General features: G+C 42.1%; 1 protein-coding gene across 1 annotated transcript in view; it reads left to right on the forward strand.

Moving 5' to 3' along the window:
* The first annotated feature begins 6,789 nt into the window (after positions 1-6,789).
* LOC117494331 (chemokine-like protein TAFA-2) overlaps positions 6,790-17,170 on the forward strand; it is a 70,706-nt gene continuing 60,325 nt past the window's right edge. Inside the window, exon 1 of the mRNA XM_034145190.1 lies at positions 6,790-7,265. The gene's annotated coding sequence lies outside the window, so the exon portion shown is untranslated. The remainder of the gene's footprint in view (positions 7,266-17,170) is intronic.

A 17,170-nucleotide genomic window follows, 5' to 3' on the forward strand; every position in this document is an offset into this window, starting at 1 on the left:
TGCTCTCACCTTAGCAATAAATCCTTTCACTCTCCCCGTCATGCTTGCCGCGCATCTGTGCAAAGACTGACGCACATATTCCAGGTCAGACTGTTCTCTTTTAAATAGTTATTAGTTACCCTGAATATTTATTCTCCCGTAGTATGGCTTTCCATTTCTTTGCAAAAGAAAAACGTCTCTTTGATAGAGTCAGCATCAACATATCTGGCGTTTGCCAGAAGTTGGGCAGCCCCACTTATGTCAGTAGATTCGTCTATTTGTAGGGAAAATCTGGCGCTCGCCTGCAGTGCCATAAGACAGGTAACTTTCATAATACTGTCTGCTGACAGTTTTTTTCCTCTTTTCTTTCGGTGGTGGGTTGTCGGCAGTCTCTGCACTGGTGGTTGGTAGTTTGCTCTGCACAAGAAAGCGCTCCATTTTCCCTCTTGCGTGTTTCTCTGTTTTAATGTTGTCCTTCAGCCTTCGATGTGTCACGGTCTTATAATTCCCACCTGCAACTGCGTTAACAGCGAAATATGGGGTTCTGTGAGTTTTTTTTTTTAAATAATTGTTTTTAGGTATAGAGTTTGCCTCTGTATTATGAAATGAGTGCATACAAAGTACTGATATAGTAAATTAAAATATAATTATTTTTGTGTAGTTGTATATTGCAATAATAACGTATGGTTGTCACAAAATCCCACGGCACACCCGGACTTGCCTCACGGCACACCAGTGTGCCGCGGCACACCGTTTGGGAACCACTGGTCTAACCCATTGTATGTATACTGAACCAGAGTGTGGGCAGAGTGGTGGATGCATGGACTGGATTGCTTTTCAATGCAAGTAAAAAAGCAGTCTCCACACCTTGAGAAACGATAGGCTCTCCGTCGCTCTCTCTCCTTTACTATAGTGCAATATACACCTGACAAATGTATTGTAAAAAACGTTGCTCTTTCGCCTCCAAATAGAGCCCTTTCTGTCTGATTCCACCCTGATAAGAACTAAAGCTGTTTATGAGATTTAGAGAAAGAAAGAGGGAGGGAGAGAAAGGCTGGAAGAGAGAAAGACAGAAAAACTGAGCGCAGAGGGGATTAAAAGAAAAAAGGAAGGGAGAAGGAGCTACAGATATTCCTGTCCCTGAACCGGTAGTGTGGAACAACATAATCCTATATTTTTATGGCTGTTGTTTTTCCTGAAAAGCTTTGGATTATGAGTGGCTGTATCTCATTGTGCTCTATAGGAGATTATAAAATGGGACCCCATGGCTCAGATGAGTGGAGCTGAGAGGTGAATACACAAGAAGGGAAGGAGACCTCTGAGTTTAACTAAGGATCTGTTAACAATTAAAACAATCTCTCTCTATTTCCTTACATATATTACTCTCTACTGATCCCCAGTAACTGTGAAAAACATACAATATATTCTGCCTTTTTTGTCGCTTGAACTTGTGCCATCATCTCCACCACTGAATATTTAAAAAAGCCATGGAAACAAGTCTCTTGTTGCACTGAGAGAGCTCTCCAGCTGGTGTGCATATCATCGTCCATGTATGAGTTAACTGACTCCATCAGACATGGATAGCTGGAAAGTTAAATGATCATCACTCTGAGTCCTCTTGTTCCAGAGCAGCTCATGTGTGACTAAACTGGTATCTCTGCATTCCTAATTAACACCTTTGAGCATTTTTCTATTATTCTTGCTTCTATGATCAATGTGTGTACACCGGCACTCTATCTCCAGGTTTAGCACTGAATGCAAACATTGCTCAAACAGCCCCGAAGAGAAAGGTTGGCTCCTGCCTGTTGAGGACAGTCTATTCCTGTAGAGGTGTCCCTGGTGCCCTCCTGTTGCATCTGCGTTTGTGTTAAACCCAATGAAGCGTAAAGGAGTGACATTTTGAGAGCACAGCAGAACAGAACATCAAGTAGTGACATGATTATTTTCATTTCCTCCTTGTTGTGTTTATCAAAGTCAACTGGATGAGAGGAAGCTACTGTCCAGCATGTCCCTAAGACTACATGTGTGGGCGTTGGACCACTGTGTTTACATCTCATAAGGATTTAAGGAGTTGTTGCCACTTAGTCCTTTGACAACACTGGTGTGGATAATTTGGAAACGATAAGGAAAGCAATTACTTCTTTACATTATCATATGAATTCATTTTGTTGATTTATTGGACCGACTACAAAACAAAAATATGATGCTGGAGTGATCCAAGGTGTCTTTAAATCTAAATTGAGTTAGCTCGCGCTAAGTGACATCCCACAGAGAATTATAACCCTTTGTTGTTGTTTTTTAATTGGCCGCAACTCACATTCACTGTTGTCATCAACCATGTTTCCACTATGCACCAAATAGCAGGCAGACATAGTTAGCGACGAGCTAGCACAGTGGAACATTAAGCATCTAGAGCAAAGCTAAAGGAGAGTACATCATTGATTTATATATTTACAAAAGTATCTGCATGACCAAAGTTTTTGCTAATATTTTATTATAGCGAACATATGTTGAGGTTAAAGTAGTCCCACAGTGTTAAAAGAAATGAATGCTGCTTTAACAGAGGTATGGGTTATTTCCCTCCAACAGCTAAATGCATCTTCACCCACGTTTATACATCCATCTGTTTCCGAGCAGCTCCAGCAGGTTAAAGGTTATCATTATTTCATTACATTTCATTTAGCTGACGCTTGACCAATTACAGGGACATTCTCCCTGGAGTAACTAAGGACTAAGTGCCTTACTCAAGGGCACACTAGTGGTGGTGTTCTTGATGGGATTTGAACTCACAACCTTCTGATCTTCAGCCCACCTCACTATCCATTAGACCACCACTATCCCTAAAGGTGCAGACAGAACACCATAGATGTTCTTTTTTAAAAGCAGCACCGTCCCAGCTCTCCCTGGAAATGCTGTCAAGTCACTTTGTTGTGTTGCTCTAGAGTCAAATGCCAGACTGGCTCTCCCAGGAGAAAGGCTCGAGTCTGACCATCTAAAAAACAGCGGGGGCTCTTTGTTGGTGCAACAAGATCATTCAGATCGTTTCCGTGTACTGTAAATGACATTTAACATACAAATAATTAGACTGAAATGGGATCAGTAAGGTGTGTCTAAGATGTCTGTAATGTAATTTTAATGGACCAAACGGTGGTGTAGTTACCGCTAATGAGAGTCCCAAGCAAGGCTCATGTAGCTTTCATGCTGCAATGCGAGGCCATCAATTAGCAATGAGGGCGTAGACGGGTCTTTCATGGTCTTTCGGGGCTTTAAAAGAATTAGTCCGTTTGAACATTTACATCTTTGAGTAAGGGAAGGAGAGAGACAGACAAGAGGACGGAGTTCAGTTTGTAGGTTGCACCCTGCTGCTATCTGAGATAAAGTGTTCTTTGCCGAGGGCAGCTCTGTCTTTCAACTCAATGTACAGCCTGTGATAAATGATCTACTGTATCTCTTCTTACACCATAACTCGCATGCTTCTGAGAAAAACTGCCAGAGTAAAAAAAAAAAAGCCTCTTCAGCTGTTTCAAGTTTAAAATGAATGCAGAGATTCCTCGATCAGGGGGAACTATGAAAATAATTATATATTATATATTATTTCCAGAAAATGTTAAAATTTCACCAAGAAAAACTAAATATGGTAAACAAGTCATGTTTATGCCATTTTGGTCCAGGCTGTGTTTAATGATTGTCCACGCTGTATGTCCCCTACGTTCTCTCAGGGATGTGATTAGTCATATAGGAAGGGTAGAAAAAAAAAGGACTTTGACTGACAGACAAAAGGAGACACACAGACAGACAGGAGGGAGTGCAACAACGCAAGTTAGCGAGGCGAAGGTTAGCAAGAACAGAGGAGCTGCCATCAGAATGGATAACACAACAAGTAACAAGCAGCAACAACAGTGACAGCTACACCTTCCAGCTGCTGTCTTTCATATGCTAATGCTGGTATTACTGCCTGCCAATGCAACACAGAACACAAAGTGTGTGTTTTGTGTGTTTATTCCAAATGAAGCGCTCTGTGCCACGTGGTATTGATGATAAGAGTCATCTGGCAAGGCTTTGAAACGCAGGCGCATGTTCACATGTAATTCTGTGTAGAAAGCTTTCATCTTGACTTTGAAGTTTTTACATGAAAATGAAATGTTACACAGTATTGTACTGGGCACTTTGATGATGCCAGTTATAATATATTGTAACAGATGGCAACCAAGGAAATTGGCACTTTTTGAAAGGACAAGACTGGTGATGTTATATACTTTTCTTACTGGCAACAAATCCCACGAGAAGACAAGCCAAGAATTAGCTGATCCTACTAACACAAATTGTCTGTGGAGGCAAAACCGGTTGCTTACTTTGGACTTTAGGCATTTATTATTGTCCAAATCTGTTCAAATAATCCACAACCTCATTCTTTGAAATGAACATGGGTCATGAACTTTTGAGTCAATCCCACGTTCTCTGTCCAGCAGCTGTAAATCAACAGTCTGTTGTTATAGAAAATATTGATTATAGCTGCTTCAAAGATTTACTTCTTCAGCAGGAAACAATGGGCTAAGGGCTTAAACCCAGAGAAAGGCTGAGGAAGTCGTAAAATATTGAGAGAGGAAAAAGCACGTTGCTGCTTTTGCTCTTTTCATTCTTTGAAATGTATAAAAGCTATTTTTTCTCTATGAGGTTTTGCATGTGACAGCTGCCCCATGGTACATTGTCTACACTCATTAACAGCTCTGATTGAGCATATCAGGGCCATGTGGCAAACTCCTCATGCCTCTAAGGATTATCTCATAGTTTGGCAGCATTTGTCTCCATGTCAGTTGATTTGTTGAGCTGATTTCACTTTAGTGATTGGAAAAAATGTGTAACGAATGAACGTGATTAGATTAGTTAAATCTGCTCTATTAATATATCTATGTGGCTGTGTGTGTGTGTGTCCTAGCGTGTGCAACACAGCAGCCTCACCAAGGCGGTCATGTGATCTGTAAAGCTTCTCTCTGTGGGAATTGACTATCTATTCTGTGACAGAAATGCACCAAGGTCTCTGATTGGCACATGCTGAATCCCACTTTGTGTCACTGAGAGGCCACCAACCGGAGTGCGTGCATAGTGTGTGGGTGAAGTTCTATGTGCAAATGCCACATATCTCAAAGGAATTAGGTTGATTTTTGAGGGCTTCCAAGCAGCCCTGGGATCTTTCATGCATGTGTGTCTCTATTTGTTATCTTTCAGTCCACATGCTGAGTTCAACTCTGCTGCCAGAGAACGGTGCAGAAGACAAATCCCATGGCTAGGTTATCCCTGATTCACCAGTGTTACTTGAAGAGAGAGAGAGAAAGCAATGGAGAGATAGACAGAAAGACAGGAGGAGAGGTCTTTGGTGTATTGAAAAGATAACATTACAGGATCAAAGAATGAGAAATGAAAACACAGATTGTTAAAAAAAAAGAGAGGAAAAGTGGAGCGTGTTGAAGGCTCGAGAAGAGGGCCAGGAAGGAGAGGAGAGATCAGTAATCGGAACTCTTTGTCAGCGTAACAGATTAGCTCACTGGGTGAAAAGATATATGAGTGGCACTGGGCGTTCGCACACGCGCACACACACACACACACACACACACACACACACACACACACACACACACACACACACACACACACACACACACACACACACACACACACACACACACACACACACAATGGATCAATTACCCTGTCATCCATGTGTGCGACCATACATCATCACCCCGATTACATCACACACACACTAAATCTGGTACTTGCATGCAGACCAGTATATAGCATACGCACGCACAGCTAGAACTTCAACTGCACTTTCATTGGTTGTGTGTGTCTTGTGTTTAACGGGCACATTTTTCTAATGCCTGACTGTGGCCCTAATACCTATTACCACACTTTCTATTGGAGACAACACACACACACACACACACACACACACACACACACACACACACACACACACACACACACACACACACACACACACACACACACACACACACACACACACACACACACACACACACACACACACACACACACACAAAGAGCCAGTGGGGCTGCTTCCTCAATGAACTGCAGAGTGACAGAGTCTGGACAAAGTCATTTGTTGTGAGTAAACTTCTTTTGGCAGCTTAAGTCCTTTCAGGCGATGGAAGACTGAGACCACACACACACAGACACACAGGTCAGTTTTGTCTGGCATGGTGTCGATCACCCCTCTGCTACTGTTGGTCTAGTCTACTGGGAAATGCCCGTAGCTCAGATAAAGTGAGTTCAATTTAATTTGAACTTCACACAGCTGAGAGGGTGAGAAAGAGAGACGAGGGGGGAGGGAATGGGAGATCCAATATTGTTTTGTCCTTCCTGAAGTGACACAAACATTTTAGATTGTCCCCATGTCCAGCATCCAGCCCCCTGAGAGCCATTGCTGACGCATTTGGGGTTGTGTGACTGTATGTGTGTGTGTGTGTGTGTGTGTGTGTGTGTGTGTGTGTGTGTGTGTGTGTGTGTGTGTGTGTGTGTGTGTGTGTGTGTTTATACATTAGTTAATGCCTCTTCCTGTTTGGCTGCCACTCTATGCAAGAGAGAACACATATCACATATCCAACAGGTCTTGGCGCAGCCCATATGGTCTTCTTCACATTACTGTACACAGTATCATTTACATTTATTGCATGCTCCTCCTAAGTCAGCTGTTCCCTCCTCTGGCCGCTAGGGAGCGCTGCTCCACTTCACAGCTGACAGTGGATCAGCTCTCCATCTTCAGGAGGACACACCGGAGCGCACCAACAGTCTGCCTGACTCCCCGACCGCATCGCACCTCTGTCCCGACACACTCCACTACTTTCTCGTCGCTCGTAAAGAGGATAAAGAAGGGGCTTTCGGGGCAAACCAAAATCCTGATTCGGGAGGTTTAAATTGGATGTTTCCCTCCATGTTGGTATGGCTTAATAACTAAGTTTCCTGTGTCACGGCTGTGTGAACGAGCAGAAGAGGAGCGGAACTTTCAGGGGACCCTTTTCTTGCAACGGAGTAACTGCTGGTTTTAACCCGTGAGGTCACATCTTCCACCGGCTCCGTTTCTTTCCTGCCCGGCTGCGGGGGTGGATGGTATGGTGTAACTTTTCGGCTCCAGTCGAACCAGAGTGGCTGTTTAATGGTACCGGAGAGGGGATGCGAGTCTCTCCTCCGTCTCGGATAGCGGAGCGGCAATGAGGAGAGAGGATCACCTGCTGGGCTAAAAGAACAAGACCACACCGCACCAACAGGTATGGATCACTGCTTTTTACACCTGCACAGAAAGCCTGGTGCATCCCAAGGCTTTAATGCGCTTTCTGTCAACTGTATGAAAAGTGTGCGTGATCAAAAGTAAATTAACGGCACACCTGCCACGCTTGGATATTCATGTCTAACAGTCTACTGGTTATTTCGTCTTTGGAAAACCATTTACGCACAGGATGGATTACACTTCATCTGTTCCATTTAGGGAATGGACAAGGATCTGATTTTATGAGGGCATGAGAGTTATGGAAAAAGATTGCTCGTGGTAATATCCCATCAGCCTGCTCTGATGTGCTATCAGTTTTATTATCACTGTGGTGATTTTATAGCAAAGACAAATGATTGCGGTTGTTTCAGGTGTTGCACAGGCAGCTTAGGCTTGCCCCTTTTTCTTTCGCTCTATCTCTCTGAAACACACACACACACACACACACACACACACACACACACACACACACACACACACACACACACACACACAAACACACACAAACACGCACGCACGCACACCCACAGGGGTACGCAGGTCTTATGACTGTGCGTATATGGGCATATGGCGCCGGGTTCAGTGCACTATTTTATGCATAGCTGGTGTTTAGCGGGGGCAAACAGCTGCTCTCTTCCTGTTGGCTGATTCTAGAGCTGTGCTTTGTCCAGAGTTGCTAAATGATAAGTATGTTGTCGCTTTATTTCAAGGACAAAGAGCAGATAAGGAACCTCAACGTCTCCTTCACTAGTACTTGTCTCCCATTTCAATTGTTTTCCTCAACGATGATTTGTCTACTTCTTACATGCCAGCAACATACAGCTTTCACATATCAAACATGTGAAGTGGTGTGTGAAGCATGCAGGGAAACTCATCAACCTGAAAGCAGTGGTGGGCGTCCTCTGTGCAGCACCATGGATCAACTGATGTACTGTAGATGGTGATTCATAACATGACCTTTATTGGTGACAGTGGCCATATAGTGCATCAATTTGGAAGCAGGGTAGAGGCTGTGAGGTGTTGAACTTGTTGTAGTGGCTACTTTATGCTCTAGATATCATAACATACTACTAGGTGAAATTGGTGCATTTGTGTTTCCTGATCATATTATCTTCTAGCTGTTTCTGGCCTTTTAACGACCTTGCCCTGGTTTAATTTATACAAAGATGGTCATCCCCACTGTGAATATATTTTAGACATGCTCCATCTGTCTCTTACTCTTCCTCCATTTTCGTAAGTTTCTGCGAAGCTCATAAAGATGACGCAGATGAGGGAGTAACAAAATAAGAAGGAAAATAACTGTGAGGCATGATTGACAGGAGAGTAAAGAAACAGGGAGGTGGTGGGTAGAGGGGGTAAAATAGTAGGTTTTGGGGATTATAGAAAAAATAAATGAATACATTTAAAGAAACAAAAAAAGGAAAAGTCACTAATTACTTGCTCCTAAAATTTTTCTCAAATATGTTTAATATAGCCACAGGCACCAACATTTCCTTCAAGAAACGAGATAAAGGAAAGACAGAAATAAGGACAGTGCTGGAAGAATAGATATGACGTATATATTTTTTCTAAATGTATTATCATGTACGTTTTCTTTTGCTTTGTAAGAAAAAATAATGTAGTCATCGCAGTCTTCTTTCTGCGATAGGCTGCACACCTCATGTGTTATTACTTAAATATGAATTGCTAGGATGGCTGAATCACATTAACTCCTTCAAAACAAGGTCAATTATTTAACTGAAATAACACGAGATATGGAGAAGATGATGTGCTAAACAAGACAAGGTTGTGTTTGTGTGTGTACTTTTAGACATTGCGACTTAGATCTAGGACATTTTTCAAAAAGGGAGTTTGAGGGTTGGTTTGGGAGAGATTAAGTTTAGCTACGTCTTAAATTATGACCCATATTGTATCAAAGGGGATCCCCAAAGATATACAAATAAAAGGGATGTGTAAGTAACTCCACTTACTGTCAGAATGCAAATCTGTCTCAGTTAAATTGTGGTGACTCATCCCTGGTTCCTACAAGGATAACATTTAATTTGTTATATGTATGACTTGTAATGCCTTTATTAAATGTGATTAGTGGAAAGGTGACAGGAAATGAAGGAAAGAGAGATGCAACAAAGGTCATGGTGCACCTTAATCCCTATGCCACAGAGACGCCGCGGTGTACGTTTGCTTTTGGAAAATTAATGGCTGTACGGGAAGAGCAATGTAGGGGATAATACACTAATTTGCAAACTAGCAGAGTGATCAAATTACCCTTTGCCAAGTGTATTCCAATCGTAACTGTATAACATTTCACCATTTCACAAAATGTACCCTTGCCAAATTGGGCATGCCTGCAGGCCAGAGGACTTGTTCAAATTGAACCATTTTACCCTGCCTCCCTATGGCAACATGACCGAAAGCACACACAACGAGTCTTTCTGCAAAAATACGGCAAGCTTTCAACTCCTTTATGTCTCCCTGTGCGCACGCACGCACACACGCACGCACGCACGCACGCACGCACACACGCACACACACACACACACACACACACACACACACACACACACACACACACACACACACACACACACACACACACACACACACACACACACACACACACACACACACACACACACACCCTTTATCCTGCTCTTCTACAGAGCAGTTATAGAATGTAACTGTTATACTGTATTGATATATCATTTATATAAAGCAATCTTGACGCTGTACTGTTGTGTAAATATTGATAATAATATTATTCTGTTATATTGTATTTAATAATAATATTATTTTGTATTACTGCTTTGGCACAATTCAAATAAAAAGTATAGCATGCGTAAAATGTGATCTTATTTTCCAGTTCCTGTAGCTGTGCATGATGAGAATAGAAAAAGGTAGAATGAAAAATAAGACAAAATCCGACACAGTGAGGGAAAGAGAAAGAAAGAAAAGGGGGAAAAGGAAAGAAAGCTACAGGGTATAAATACAAATAAATAAAAAGCATGTGTCCTATAAAAGGTGTTCTGTATTGCATTGGATATCTCCAGTAGCTGGTGTGCCGAGGCCCAGAAGGGACGAGTAGCCACTCTAAATGTGTGTAACCCACATAAAGAAATTGTTTCTGGGAGATCGGGCCCCGTAAATTAATTCCTAGCCGCCAGCCCTGTTCTTATCCCACCTCCCAAAGGTGAGCTATAACATCCAAACACATATATTTTTTAGATTATTTTCCTCCACACACACACATACCCAGACTTTTCCACTAAACACACACACATCCAGACACCTTCCCTTCCGCACAGACACACATCTTTCAACCAAAACTAATTTTATCTGCAGCAGTTTTTGCTTAGGATTCACACAGGCATACACACACACACATATTTTTGTTTGTAGACAGTCTTTTTTAGTAGAAAACACACACACACACACACACACACACACACACACACACACACACACACACACACACACACACACACACACACACACACACACACACACACACACACACACACACACACACACACACACACACACACACACACACACACACACACACACACACACTTCGGCTCCCAAATGTCTTGTGTGGGACAGTAACGGTGACAGCTACAACAGCATCAGTACAGACTGGATCAGAGGGAAACAGCAGCAGATGCAGCTCTCACAGCTCCAGGATTACCTTAGCCTGAGCAAACTCCATTACTGCCTCTATTACCCAGGTATATACAGCCCAGGAAAAAGCACTTTGCAGAACCACTGTTTACCCAGCACCCCTGTGCCCCACACACTGTTTCCCTTGACTACAGAGCAAGGAAGGGGTGAAGACCAGAGGGAGGAGAGAAGGTGGATGAGAAAAAGCTTATCTTTAAGGGACTGTCTTGCTCGCAGACAGACCTGTGTGTAGAGGTTAATTAAATGGTCAGATGAGATAAATTAGAATTATTAATCAATCAGTTAGTTTATCCTCAAAAAATTAATTGCAAACATTTTCAAGACTCAAGAGAAATTCAACATAGAGAGTCTCTACTTAACCTCTCCATTTACGGTATGTATACAGCAGGGAGGACATTTTGTTTCTCTCAGATGTTGATCAATATTGCTACCTCTAACATTCAAGCTGCGCCAGACAAAACAAAAACATATTCCTTTTTCTTGCTCAAATATGAGGATGTGCTGCTTTACTATTTTGAATATCACTTATTGAACATATTTGTGCTTTATGCCATTTCTTAGACAGAGCAAGCCATTTTTAGATTTTTACAGACTTAAATCCAGAATAAAAATGATCTGTAGTTGCAGTCCTAAATAAATTGCTCTATGATATTCATGAAATAGAAAATGCCAAACTTCTGCGAGGTGCTGCATATTGTATTCATTTGTATTTAAGTGGCTGGACAACATAAAACATTTTAGGACATTGTGTTGAACTGTCCACATTTATAATGCAACCATGTGAAAATAAATTAGGTCACAGCATCTTAAATAAAGGTCATTCTGCTTTACGTCATAAATAAATTGAGTATCTTTTTGTTTTTTGTTTTAACAAACAAGGCTGTCGGTTATATAATTGAACGATTTGTGTTTAATTTATCTTTATATTTATCAAGTGCAAATGTAAATAACCTTACTATTAACAAAATTATATTATCCAACTTTTGCCAGTTACCATTTTGTAATAATCTGAATATGTTTGGGATTTTTTCACAGTTGGTAAAACATAAAAAGCTATTTGAAGACATTGGGTTTTACTCGTACTTGACCTTTTTTAGACTAATGAGGGTATGTGATAAGGTAATGGCAAGTGATGATGCTGTGTGTGTGTGTGTGTGTGTGTGTGTGTGTGTGTGTGTGTGTGTGTGTGTGTGTGTGTGTGTGTGTGTGTGTGTGTGTGTGTGTGTGTGTGTGTGTGTGTGTGTGTGTGTGTGTGTGTGTGTGTGCGTGCGTGCGTGCGTGTGTGTGTGTGTGTGTGTGTGTGTGTGTGTGTGTGTGTGTACACATAAGTGTCTTTTAAGGCTATATATGTGATTGCCGGGCTGGCAATACATTGCTGAATAGCATGAGTCCGTGAGAGTAGATGTGAAGAAGGTTAATAACGGAGAGAATGAGAGACACCATGAGTGAATGTGTGTTTCTGTGTGTGGAAATACACTGTAAGAAAGTGTGTGTGTGTTTACGTCTGCAGTGAATGATGATCTGCCATGTATTTGAGTTGAAAGCCATCCATCACCCTCATCAGTGACTCTGGGGTCCTGTCATTACATGTTTCCCTTCATTTAAACTGTTAATGGCCATCTCTCTTGACCAAACTCTACTGTGCTGTCCAACTCTCCGTCTGTCTCTCATTCTCAAGCTCAAAATCTAATTTCAGAATAGAGGTAGACATGTTGATTGATGACTTCAGTTCAGTAAAATCACTCTCAGTCACTGACTATGCAGTTTGTTAACTGTTATCCCTAAGCTAAGCAATCCAATGCACTTTATTGGTTACATCAGTAAGTGAACACATCACTTATTTGACTTAACATTTTCAACAGGAAGTGAAGTACTGCATCTGAGTTGACCCCCAGTTCTATAAGTCACCAGTGAGAGAAGCTCCACAGCTGAGAGCTGACTCAGTAAAGCCAGTACACAAGAGTTGGTATTAAAGTATTACATGTACTGAACAATTACTTTTTCAGTTTGTTTTATTGACATTACTATAATCAAGCATGAGTGTAAGTATAACATTTCCTTATCTTGCCAAACCAAGAGTGGCTTGCTACATAGTGCATTATAATAAAAACAAAAGCTGAAGACAGTTAATTAAAAACAAAACGAGATAATATATAGTTTAATTGAATGTTATGTAATGGTAACAATCATAAAATGTACTGTACTGAGCTTCATTCAAATATCTTCCTCTACAACACTCACAGAGATGGAGAACTGCCGGTTTGCATTGTATGGCAAAGCTGTGCAGTCTCTAGACCTCCATCCCTAAACAAAATACATTCTTGTGCTTTTTTATCTGAATGATGATAATTAAAAGCCCGCATAAATACAAATAAACAGTTTTAAAGCCAATGTTTTACTTTGATTTCAAAGCAAACAACTTGACAGTAAGCAGTTTTGTGCTGCAGAACTGTCCAACCTGCAGGCTCACTGAGGTACATTTGAATATTGTAATGAGTGCAGCAGTGCCTTGGTGGCTTAATTCATGATGGGCTTTATTGTTGCTATTGTAGCAGCCAAGTGTGACCAATGCAACTTATTAAAAAAGCATTTTGATTTGTTGATTTTGGCACGGCTATAGCTTCTGCTAATGAGTCTGCAGTGACAGAAGTCTCCACCAGTGTGTGGGCTGGGATGTGATAACACTTCCAGCAGCGGTAATAAATGACCGGCACAGACACTGGAGCTCTGGCGGTGTCACGGCTACCTCGTTATGGCTGATGGCAAAGAGAAACCGTTACCCAGAAGTCAGCGCTGTGCCACATATACAACCCTCTGGCTCCGGCAGCTTTCTATAAAACTACTCAACAATCACTGTGGTGTTTAGGACAGCATATAGGCCAGGCCTGTGTATGTTTATATGTGTGTGTTTTTCCTATCTCTGTCTGAGGCGTGTTTGTGTGTCTTGCCGTCATCATTCCTTTGGTGAATGTGATGGAAAGGCTGCGAGCAATTGTCTTCCCAAAAGGCTGTGACATGAGAATCAGACCCACTCACAGTCACTGATGAACTGAGTATAATGAAAATCATAAACACACTCACACTCACATTTATTTTTGTTTTGCTTGTGTGCAGCTCAGAGCGTTTGCTACTGGCTTCCTGTGTTTGTCTGTGTATGCCCTTTTATCTTGTAGTCTTTCATTATGTTCTTATAAGTGGAACCACTAGCTATTTTATGGCTGCCTCATTAGGTTGTCAGGAAAGCCCACAGCACATGCAATTATATCTAATTATGCAATTATGAATTCAGTATCAAGCTTTATATAATGTAGATTGGTATGTTTGCAGCTGAAGCACATGCACAGTAGCAATTACTGCAGTCTGAGGGGTGGTTGTGTGTATGTATATAAGTAGCTGGGCTCTAACCAATGAGGAAGGTGAAATATACAGTGTGGGTGAACACACACACACACACACACACACACACACACACACACACACACACACACACACACACACATTTGATTACTTTTGTGGCCACATAAGTCAGATGCTGATTATTGATGTGCTGCCGGATATGAAAACTTCTGCTTATACATAGCAATGTTGTTGTATGGCTTTAGAAGACTGATTCATTTATACAACAATTGAATCAGAAAAGCAAACCCAAAAACAGTTCATCATGGCTACTGACCTCTCTCATAAACATGATCAAATGTTAAATAACATTTTCAAATAACTAACAATCATCCTTAACAAATGGAAAATGTATACCTAACTGTGATTTGCCAAATATTGAAATGATATTATTTTCACGGTTTATTGGTGCACACATTATAAAATGTTGTTTATATATGATTAAGTATCAAATGTTTTGTAAACCTTGAAAGAATGACCTGAGCCAAAATGGACACCCGAATAATGTTAATAAATGGTCAGCAAACAAATTAACCTTTAATCAGAAATGTTTAAGAAATGAATTCTGATCGGTTTGTATTTAGTTTAATTTATATTTCCAAAAAAGTAAATATATATATGCAATTCATTGTAGATGGTTATTATAAAGTACATTTTGTTTGTTTGTCGTATTCTTCTTAATGACCAAAAGCCCACTGCTTCTGTTACAACAATTTCAATATGCTCAAGTATCCCATGTGTACCAAGCTTTCTTGGATTTGTCATATTTTTGTGTCGTGTTGCTGTGATATGAACGGACTAATGGAGCAGGAAAGGGATGATATTTTGGTAATAGCTACAAATAAGTGGGTCTCATGGATGCTGTTGACACTAATTAAGCTTAATGGCTGGTGGGGCTCTGCATGTGCGTCTTTAACTGAATGCTCAATACTGTTACCAACACTGCATTGTCAGAAACGTACTGTTACGTAGGTTATGCTCTTTAGTCACTGAGAAGTCACTTGTCTCTTTGGCTTTAACTGCGTGCTAATAGAACCATCCTTCGGGCAGCTGAGCGGAAATGGTGGAAATCCAAAAACCCTGATAACCTCCTAACCTATCAGGCTCTCCTCTCCTCTTTCTCTTCTTCGATCTCTCAGGCAATTTCAGCATTTTCTTTCAAGATAAGATCCATTCTTCCCACTCCAATCCCAAAAAACTATTCTCTATCTTCTCCACCCTCCTTGACCCCCCCAGAGCCCCTTGCCCCTCCTCCCTTCTTCCAAGCGACTTTCTTAACTACTTTGAAAAAAAGGTTGATGATATTCGTTCTTCATTCTCCGACTCACCATTACTCACCACTGGGTCACCAGACCCACCTTTCACCCACACACTAACCTCCTTTTCCCCTCTCTCTTACCCTCATTAGCTCTGCCCGTCCTACCACCTGTCCTCTGGACCCTATCCCCTCAAACCTCCTTCAGACTATCGCTCCTGATATTCTACCGTTTCTCACCCATTTCATCAACACTTCTCTAACTTCTGGTCACTTTCCAAACAGTCTCAAGGAGGCAAGAGTAAACCCTCTCCTAAAGAAACCCACTCTCAACCCGTCTGATGTTATAAACTACAGGCCTGTCTCTCTCCTCCCGTTCCTGTCTAAAACACTTGAACGCGCTGTCTTTAAACAACTCTCCTGTTATCTCCATCAGAACAACCTTCTGGATCCGCACCAGTCTGGTTTCAAGGCAGGTCACTCCACAGAAACTGTCCTCCTTGCTGTCTCTGAGGAACTGCACACGGCTAAAGCAGCCTCCCTCTCCTTTGTCATCATCCTTTTGGACCTGTCTGCTGCATTCGACACGTTGAACCATCGGATCCTCCTTCACACTCTGCAAGAACTTGGAGTTTCAGGCTCTGCACTTTCCCTCCTCACCTCCTACCTCAAAGACCGTTACAGGGTAACTTGGAGAGGGTCCGAGTCCGACCCTTGTCAATTATCTACAGGGGTCCCTCAGGGCTCTGTTCTTGGTCCCCTCCTCTTCTCCTTGTACACAAACTCGATCGGATCGGTCATTAGCCCGCATGGTTTTTCATACCATTGCTACGCTGACGACACTCAATTAATTCTGTCTTTTCCCCGTTCTGAAACCCAGGTCGTCGCACGCATCTCTGCTTGTCTAGCTGACATCTCTCAGTGGATGTCTGCTCGCCACCTCAAGCTCAACCGTGACAAGACTGAACTGCTTTTTCTTCCGGAAAAAGATTGTCCCACTCTTGACCTAACAATCAACATCGGCCTCTCTGTTGTTTCCCCGACTCAAACTGCAAGGAATCTGGGTGTGACCCTAGATAACAAACTGTCCTTCACTGCAAACATCGCTGCCACAACCCGCTGCTGCAGATACACTCTTTACAACATCAGGAGGATACGTCCCCTCCTGACCCAGAAAGCGACGCAACTTCTGGTCCAGGCTCTCGTCATCTCACGCCTAGACTACTGCAACTCCTTCCTGGCTGGTCTACATGCATGTGCCATCCGACCTCTGCAGCTCATCCAGAATGCAGCAGCTCGTCTGGTCTTCAACCTTCCTACATTTTCCCACACCACGCCGCTCCTCCGCTCCCTTCACTGGCTTCCAGTAAGTGCTAGAATCCACTTCAAGATACTGGTACTTGCGTACCATGCTGTGAATGGATCTGGCCCTTCCTACATCCAGGACATGGTTAAACCATACACCCCAGCACGTGCACTCCGCTCTGCATCGGCCAAACGGCTCGCTGCACCCGCACTGCGAGGGGGACCCAAGTTCCCATCAGCAAAAACACGTCGGTTTGCTATCCTGGCTCCTA

The sequence above is a fragment of the Trematomus bernacchii genome, unplaced genomic scaffold, assembly GCF_902827165.1.
Source record: "Trematomus bernacchii unplaced genomic scaffold, fTreBer1.1, whole genome shotgun sequence".
NCBI lineage: Eukaryota > Metazoa > Chordata > Actinopteri > Perciformes > Nototheniidae > Trematomus > Trematomus bernacchii.